The sequence below is a fragment of the Oncorhynchus mykiss genome, chromosome 11 (genome assembly GCF_013265735.2).
Source record: "Oncorhynchus mykiss isolate Arlee chromosome 11, USDA_OmykA_1.1, whole genome shotgun sequence".
Lineage (NCBI taxonomy): Eukaryota > Metazoa > Chordata > Actinopteri > Salmoniformes > Salmonidae > Oncorhynchus > Oncorhynchus mykiss.
The window spans coordinates 49,400,138-49,409,889 of NC_048575.1; positions in this window are offsets into that span (position 1 = coordinate 49,400,138).

Here is a 9,752-nt window from a genome sequence, read left to right on the forward strand (position 1 = left end):
CATGATGTAAACTTTGTAACTAACTCTTGGGTGTGTGTGGAAATATTATTCTATGGCTATATCATATTTTTTAATATATTCCATTGTATATCTTGTTCCATTTGATGTTGGGTGTTGACAATCGAGTGTGCATTTCCAAAAATGTCCCAACAACTTGGGAACCAAAGCAACAGGACAACATTAGTTTTTTTCTTTATAATCATCTGCAATTCGTAGATTTCAGAAATCTGCAGAGAAGTAAAACAATAAAAAAGGTGAGGTACTGTCAGGCTTCTCCTCAAATTGTGTGCAATAAGATGAAGATATAAGACATTTCTGTTTTGTATTTTATTTACATTTTTATAATCTTCAATTAGTGGATTTTCATTTCTGTTTACACTTCAAAAAGTTGCATTGCATCCTCTTAGTCTTGTTGCAAAGTTTTCCACTCAAAGTTGGGAATACGAAGACCACATCTACAGTTGAAGTCGGAAGTTTACATACACCTTAGCCAAATATTTCAAAATAAATAAAATATGAAATAAATCATTCTCTCTACTATTATTCTGACATTTCACATTCTTAAAATAAAGTGGTGATCCTAACTGACCTAAGACAGGGAATTTCTACTCTGATTAAATGTCAGGAATTGTGAAAAACTGAGTTTAAATGTATTTGGCTAAGGTGTATGTAAACTTCCGACTTCAACTGTAGAAGTGCTGGGACATTATCATTCAATTGCATTTGACATCTCATGTTTTGTCTGAGAAAAGCTTCACTGTTGTGCTACAGGTACTGCCTCCAAAGTGCAAACCAAGCGCTATGGGCACACTTTCTTGCTTCTAGGACAGGAACTTGTGAGAAAACAATGAATGATATGTGGGGAAAACAGATACCCAGACAGGTTAGATTAGAATCATTTATTCAAAATGTTTTACCTTCTAATTAAAAGTCTCCTTGTCCTGGTATGTATGAATGGTTGCCTTATTTGCACACTGGACCCTTTTAGAGTGCACAAAGGATATTGTCCCTTGCACCCAAAAGTTTTTGTTCCCAATATGATCAAATAGTGTTGTGTGCATGGGCCGTCAATTTTTATTTATTTAACTAGCCAAGTCAGTTAAGAACAAATTCTTATTTACAATTGACGGCCTACTCTGGCCAAACCCTAATCCAGATGACGCTGGGCCAATTGTGCGACTCCCAATCACGGCCGGTTGTGATACAGCCAGGAATCAAACCAGGGTCTGTTGTTACGCCGCTAGCACTGAGGTGCAGTGCCTTAGACCACTGCGCTACTCGGGATCCCCTCTTAGGAGCATCTACAAATAAAATCAGTTTTCGCTTCACTAACCAAACCGTTTTTTCCCCCTAGAAACAATGTTGCTGCATTACTTGCCTATTATCATTCTTCCCTGGTGATTTTGCTTCAGTATTTTTCGCTTCTCTTGTTTGAACAGATGCCACCCCCCTCCAGCATGGCCCGATTGTTATAGTACTTACTTATTAGTACATTGAAGTAACACTTTAGTAGCATTTTAGAGTACACCCAAGTAAGTTCCTTTTTGTTAACAAGCAACATCTAATAATATGATGTATAACTTTTCCCATGGACTATAATCAATGGGCATCTTTTGTCTGAATACAAGGATTGGCATGCAACAACCTTTTGCATGCCATTCCCTGTATTCAGACAAAAGATGCCCATTGATTATAGTCCATGGGAAAAGTTATACATCATATTAGCTCAGTCTGTAGCCTCCAATACTGTTCAAACAGCATTTTAGCAGGATGTAACCTATTGGCAAACCAAATTACATTGAAGTCATGGTGATAGTGAAAATGTGGGATCCTGAGTGGCGCAGCGGTCTAAGGCACAGCATCTCAGTGCTAGAGGTGTCACTACAGACCCCGGTTCAATTCCAGGCTGTTGAACAACCGTCCGTGACTGGGAGTCCCACAGGACGGTACACAATTGGCACAGGTTTGGCCGGGGTAGGCTGTCTTTGTAAATAAGAATTTGTTGTTAACTGATTTCCCGAGATATAAATATATATATTTTTATATAGTCAATGGGAAACAGATTACATTTTAGGAGCCGGTCTACTTGTGAAACTTATATTAGTTTGGTGCTGGATTTGACCTCATTGTAAAATAAGAGTGGCTGACTGTTTTGCCAACAATAATTTCAGGGCGGATATGCAAAGTGTTGGCAGTCTTTAGGGCCAACACCCAATGACTGTTCTTTATAAATATTTGCCTAATTTTCCAGGCCACGAAAATAAGAGACTTTATTGGCCGACTTGTCCATTTCCCTATGCATAACCTGTTATCTGACCGCTAATTCACTCCATGGAAGTTCTGTGTAAATACATGTCCTTGAGTCAAGCAGCAGGTGTTATCTGTAAATAAGGATGGATGCTCACAATGTGCTCTAAAAGCACCCTTGTCCTATTACACCCAACTGTCCATCACAAGTTGTGAATGACACATAATCCAAAAGGTCGTTGGAAAAATGTCCCTGAAACCACATATGGTGGCAATGAGCTTGAGCTATGACACCCTGGCATCCAGTCTCAACATGGCGTGATCCGTTTCTGAAGGTTAACTTGTGTGACTGTGAAACAAATGAACCTAAAAACTTGATAACTGTCCCCTATAGAATACTGGTTCTCTGCTATGCAAGGCCCTCCTATGCAAGGGTTCCAAAATTGGGGAGCGTTGTCAAACTTTTTTTTGTTGCTTTGGGGAGGGTTGTATGTTTTTTTGGGGGGTGCACAGGGGAGGGTAGTGCGTTTTTTACCTGGTTTAAATTCACTCCGCAGGTACAATATAATTGCTTCCATCCTAGCCACATTTCCTCATCTGCTTGCTTGCCCCATCCCCTATATCAAGCTGTTTTGTTACTTTCCTTATGCACTACGCTTTTCTCCGCACTAAATTTTACTATACCACAGATCAATATAGTCTACCAGTCTAACTGTCTATCCTTCCATCTAATTTGTCCAGATCTGCAATAGGCTAACTAGCAGTCATATCACACATATAAAATCATTCAAAGCTGCATACATTTCAATATGAATCCACAAGAACAAATAGCAATAGCTGAGAGGCAGCGGAGAGGCCAGATGCATTCTTACAATGGCGCTGGAGAGGGTGGCTGCCATTTTATGGGCTCCTAACCAACTGTGCTATTTTGTGTGTTTTTTCACATTGTTCTTAACTTATTTTGTAAATAATGTTGCTGCTACCGTCTCTTATGACCGAAAAGAGCTTCTGGATATAAGAACAGCGATTACTCACCTCTAACTGGACAAAGTTTTTTCTTTAATGAGTCCGACGTGAAGGATATAAAAAACGATGCTGGCACTAAGACCATACTCAACAAGCTGTTTAAGGCCATAAGCAAGCAAGAAAATGCTCATCCAGAAGTGGCGCCCCTAGTGGCCGGGTCACTTTAATGGAGGCAAACTTTTTACCATTTTACCTCATTTCTACCAGCATGTCACATGTGCAACCAGAGGAAAAAAACTTGAGACCACCTTTACTCCACACACAGAGACACATATAAAGCTCTCCCTCGCCCTCCATTTGGCAAATCTGACCATAATTCTATCCTCCTTTTTCCTGCTTCCAAGCAAAAACTAAAGCAGGAAGTACCAGTGACTCGCTCAATACGGAAGTGGTCAGTCAAAGCAGATGCTATGCTACAGGACTGTTTTGCTAGCACAGACTGGAAAATGTTCCAATCACTGGCTACATTAATAAGTGCATCGACGACGTCGTCCCCACAGTGACTATACATACATATGACAACCAGAAGCCATGGATTACAGGCAACATCCGCACCGAGCTAAAGGCTAAAGCTGCAGCTTTCAAGGAGCGAGACACTAATCCAGACGCTTATAAGAAATCCTGCTATACCATCAGATGAACCATCAAACAGGCAAAGCTTCAATACAGGACTAAGATTGAACCCTACTACACCGGCTCCGACGCTCTTTGGATGCGGTAGGGCTTGCAAACTATTACAGACTACAAAGGGAAACCCATCCACGAGCTGCACAGTGACGTGAGACTATCAGACGAGCTAAATGCCTTTTAGGCTCGCTTCGAGTCAATCAACACTGAAGCATGCATGAGAGCACCAGCTGTTCCGGACGACTGTGTGATCACACTATCTGTAGCCGATGTGAGAAAGATCTTTAAACAGGTCAACATTCACAAGGCCGGGGACCAGACAGATTACCAGGACATGTTCTCAGAGCATGTGCGGACCAACTGGCAAGTGTCTTCACTGACATTTTCAACCTCTCCCTGACTGAGTCCGTAATAGCTACATGTTTCAAGCAGACAACCATAGTCCCTGTGCCCAAGAAAGCGAAGATAACCTGCCTAAATGACTACCGCCCCGTAGCACTCACGTTGGTAGCCATGAAGTGCTTTGAAAGGCTGGTCATGGCTCATATCAACACCATCATCCCAGAAACCCTAGACCCACTCCAATTCGCTTACCGCCCCAACAGATCCACAGATGGTGCAATCTCAATCGGACTCCACACTGCCCTTTCCCACTTGGACAAAAGGAACACCTATGTGAGAATGCTGTTCATTGACTACAGCTCAGCGTTCAACACCCTAGTGCCCACAAAGCTCATCACTAAGCTTAGGACCCTGGGACTAAACACCTCCCTCTGCAACTAGATCCTGGACTTCCTGATGGGCCGCCACCCAGGTGGTAAGGCTAGGCAACAACATGTCTGCCACGCTGATCCTCAACACGGGGGCCCTTCAGGGGTGCGTGCTTAGTCCCCTCCTGTACTCCCTGTTCACCCACGACTGTGTGGCCAAGCATGACCCCAACACCGTCATTAAGTTTGCTGACGACACAACAGTGGTAGGCCTGATCACCGACAACGATGAGACAGCCTATAGGGAGGAGGTCAGACATGTGGCAGTGTGGTGCCAGGACAACAACCTCTCCCTCAATGTGAGCAAGACAAAGGAGCTTATCGTGGACTACAGGAAAAGGAGGGCCAAACACGCCCCCATTAACATTGACAGGGCTGTAATGGAGCGGGTTGAGAGTTTAAAGTTCCTTGGTGCTCACGTCATCAACAAACTATCATGGACCAAACACACCAAGACAGTCGTAAAGAGGGCACAACAACACCTTTTCCCCTTCAGGAGAGTGAAAAGATTTGGCATGGGTCCCCAGATCCTCAAAAAGTTATACAGCTGCACCATCAAGAGCATCCTGACCGGTTGTATCACCGCCTGGTATAGCAACTGCTCGGCATCCGACCGTAAGGCGCTATAGAGGGTAGTGCGTACAGCCTAGTACATCACTGGGGCCAAGCTTCCTGCCATCTAGGACCTATATACTAGGCGGTTTCAGAGAAAGACCTTAAAAATTGTCAAAGACTCCAGTCACCCAAGTCATAAACTGTTCTCTCTGCTACTGGATGGCAAGCGGTACCAGGGCGCCAAGTGTAGATCCAAAAGGCTAATTAACAGCTTAACAAACCATAAGACTGCTGAACAATTAATCAAATGGCCACCCGGACTATTTACATTGACCCCCCCCCCCCCCTTTACCGCTACCTACATGTACAAATTACTTAACCTAACCTGTACCCCGCAAATTGACTCGGTACCTGTACCCCTGGTAGATAGCCTAGTTATTGTTATTTTATTGTTTTACTTTGAAGATTATTTTGTACGTTCTTTCATTTAGTAAATATTTTCTTAACTCTATTTCTTGAACTGAATAGTTGGTTAAGGGCTTGTAAGTAAGCATTTGATTTGATTTGATCACTGCACATGAAAGAACAGTGAAGACATGAGACACGCAGCTCAAAAAAGCTCCCCTATTGATCTTGTTTAGGGACAATACAATTATCCTACCTAGAGTAGCCTACAACACTAAGTGAGTACAAAATTCTACTCTAGGTGAAAATGCCATTTGAATAATGGCGCAACGGGCCTTTGATTTAAATGTTTAATTCCATTTGGAACCATTGTGGGACTACTCTCGACAATTTATAAGGTATAGAATGGCACAGTAGCAGGCCAGTCTGGCTGTATTTCTACTTCTGATACTGGGATGCACTGTCTGTTGCAGATCATCATTCTCCCAAGTCATCCTATAATAATGTGACGACATATGCTTCCGGCAGGCCCAGCTATTCAGAAAAGTTTAACGAACACTCTGCCTCCTCTCCAATCCGAGAGGCTGTTCCTCATGCCCCCTTGAACCCTGTGCTTCAATATAGCCTAAATATTTATCATTTCACTTTTGAAATGTATTATCTTTTATATGTGACTTAAACACAACCAGTCACAATGTTTTGATCTGATTAGGCTACTTCAAAAGTATTTTGTAGGCATGAGCACGTTTGTCCAAAATATAATTCCAGCAGTCTCAAAATGGTTTGACATTAACCAGGTTTACATCCAACCTTTTGGTACATGTCGGATTAAAAATGTCATGACATCATGGGAAAGCATGCAGTTTATTAGGCTACAAATTAAATAAATTAAGATGAACTTCACAGTGTGGTGAAAGTGCACGGTGATGACCTTGGATGCTCCTTTCAATAAATATCAAGGGTCTTATTCTGCTGACATGATGATCAATGCTTGGCTGCCATTTGACAGATAAAAATAATCTTGCACTTTTGTCCATAATAATATCATTGTATATTGTAGGCTATACCCGCACTGTATCTGAAAACTGTTGGCTGGAGCGCACGTGCCAATACCCGAGTGGGCACATTTGCTATACCTATACAACATTTGTCGTGACAAAATCAATTGTAGGCCTAGAGTTGAAAAAAGTCAATTAGATGGAAACACAACTCTTATGGGAAAATGTGCATGTTGTTTTTAATTCAGATTTTAGAATATTCACATGAAAATCTGTAGCCAATGGGATGAAAACCTAGCTATAGACATCCTAAAGACTCGTGCGTTAGTCCAGTTTCACTGTGATTATACCTGCACATCATGGTTCACCAGCAGCCCCAAACATCTAATGAATAAGCTACCAACCAAACAATCTTGTAAAAATTGTGTTTAAACTCCCCCTTCACACTCATCTGGAGGTCAAGCATTTGTTTTCTCTGTAATGTGTCTATATCTATCTACAGTTGAAGTCGGAAGTTTACATACACTTAGGTCGGAGTCATTAAAACTTGTTTTTCAACTACTCCACACATTTCTTGTTTAACAAACTATAGTTTTGGGAAGTCGGTTAGGACATCTACTTTGTGCATGACACAAGTAATTTTTCCAATTGTTTACAGACAGATTATATCACTTATAATTCACTGTATCACAATTCCAGTGGGTCAGAAGTTTACATACACTAAGTTGACTTTGCCTTGTAACAGCTTGGAAAATTCCAGAAAATTATGTCATGGCTTTAGAAGCTTCTGATAGGCTAATTGACGTAATTTGAGTCAATTGGAGGTGCACCTGTGGATGTATTTCAAGGCTTACCTTCAAACTCAGTGCCTCTTTGCTTGACATCATGGGAAAATCAAAAGAAATCAGCCAAGACCTCAGAAAAAATAATTCTCTCTATTATTATTCTGACATTTCACATTCTTAGGATCACCACTTTATTTTAACTGACCTAAAACAGGGAATTTTTACTTGGATTAAATGTCAGGAATTGTGAAAAACTGAGTGTAAATGTATTTGGCTAAGGTGTATGTAAACTTCTGACTTCAACTGTATGTAATTTTATATGTATTTATGTAAAAAAATAGGGACCACAATGCAATCCAGCAAATAAAATTAATAAATCAATCCAGACTGTGCAGAAGGCCATTTGATGAATGGAAGGACACATCATTGCAAAACACCAAACGGTTGAATGACATTCAGACATTGTCATGCCAAGCCTTTGATGCTGGGTAGGCCTACAAGGTAGGGAGGGATGTATTTTCTGTTTGTCAAGATTGACATAGTCTTTTTATAGTGGTGTTGAAAACGCAAACCATGATATTGAAGTGCCTGAAGTAGGTATGCTTTGTTTATTGGTTGTGTGATGCATTGGCACAGAAAGCTGTTGGTGGAAAATTTGTTGCATGTTTTTTTTATATATTCATAAATATGGAATCAAATGTTGAAAATGTGATTTCCCCCTTGCGAATCCTTGTCTGCAGCCGGCTCTGACCGTAGTGTAATGAAACAGGCAGGGAGAGTGAGCTCGTCCATGGTGGTAGGTGAACCCTCAACCTTCTGGCTCGTAACCCTGCGTGGCATTGACTTTTCCACAAAAACATGCTGAAGTGGCAAAGTTGAAATCCCCATTTATAAACACAGGGCTTCTACAGTTACTGTTATTTTTTGTCGTAAACAGTATTTTAATATAATTCTATGAGGGGAGAGGGTGTGCAATTTATTTTACAGAACAAGGAGAGGGTCATGTGAAAATATTGTTTACATTGGGGAGGAGTGCACTATACAGTATAGACATACACTACCGTTCAAAAGTTTGAGGTTACTTAGAAATGTCCTTGTTTTTGAAAGAAAAGCATTTTTTTGTCCCTTAAAATCATATCAAATTGATCCGAAATACAGTGTAGACATTATTAATGTTGTAAATGACTATTGCAGCTGGAAAAACAGACAGCTCACAAGTCCTCAACTGGCAACTTCATTAAATAGTGCCCGCAAAACACCAGTCTCAACATCAACAGTGAAGGGGCAACTCCGGAATGCTGGTCTTCTAGGCAGAGTTGCAAAGAAAAAGCCATATCTCAGACTGGCCAATAAAAATAAAAGACTAAGATGGGCAAAAGAACACAGACACTGGACAAAGGAACTCTGCCTAGAAGGCCAGCATCCCAGAGTCGTCTCTTCACTGTTGACGTTGAGACAGGTGTTTTGCGGGTACTATTTAATGAAGCTCCCAGTTGAGGATTTGTGAGGAGTCTGTTTCTCAAACTAGACACTAATGTACTTGTCCTCTTCCTCAGTTGTGCACCGGGACCTCCCAATCCTCTTTCTATTCTGGTTAGAGAAAATTTGCACTGCTCTGTGAAGGGAGTAGTACACAGCATTGTACGAGATCTTCAGTTTCTTTCTCACATGGAGTAGCCTTCATTTCTCAGAACAAGAATAGACTGATGAGTTTCAGAAAAAAGGTATTTGTTTCTGGCCATTATGAGCCTGTAATTGAACCCGCTGATGCTCCAGATACTCAACTAAAGAAGGCCAGTTTTATTGCTTCTTTAATAAGCACAACAGTTTTCCGCTGTGCGAACATGATTGCCAAAGTGTTTTCTAATGATCAATTAGCCTTTTAAAATGATAAACTTGGATTAGCTAACACAACGTGCCTTTGGAACACAGGAGTGATAGGCTACAGAGGCCAATTATCAGCAACTATGTAGATATTCCATTTAAAAAATCTGCTGTTTCCAGCTACAACAGTCATTTACAACATTAACAATGTCTACACTATTTCAGATCAATTTTCTTTTGTTTTAATGGATAGAAAATGTGCTTATCTTTCAAAAACAAGGACATTTCTAAGTGACCCCAAACTTTTGAACAGTAGTGCAAATGTATCTGCATTTTGTCATTAGTGCAGAGGCAATAATCAATGGGAAGCATAGTACAGATTGTACAGATGGGGGAAATTGTATAACCTTTAACAAGGGAGAACCAGAGGATAACTATTTGCTGAAGGTAGGAATTATTGCAAGATATGTGTCTGTACTTATTTAGCATTTTCTCTTTCCCTCTCGACATTAGCT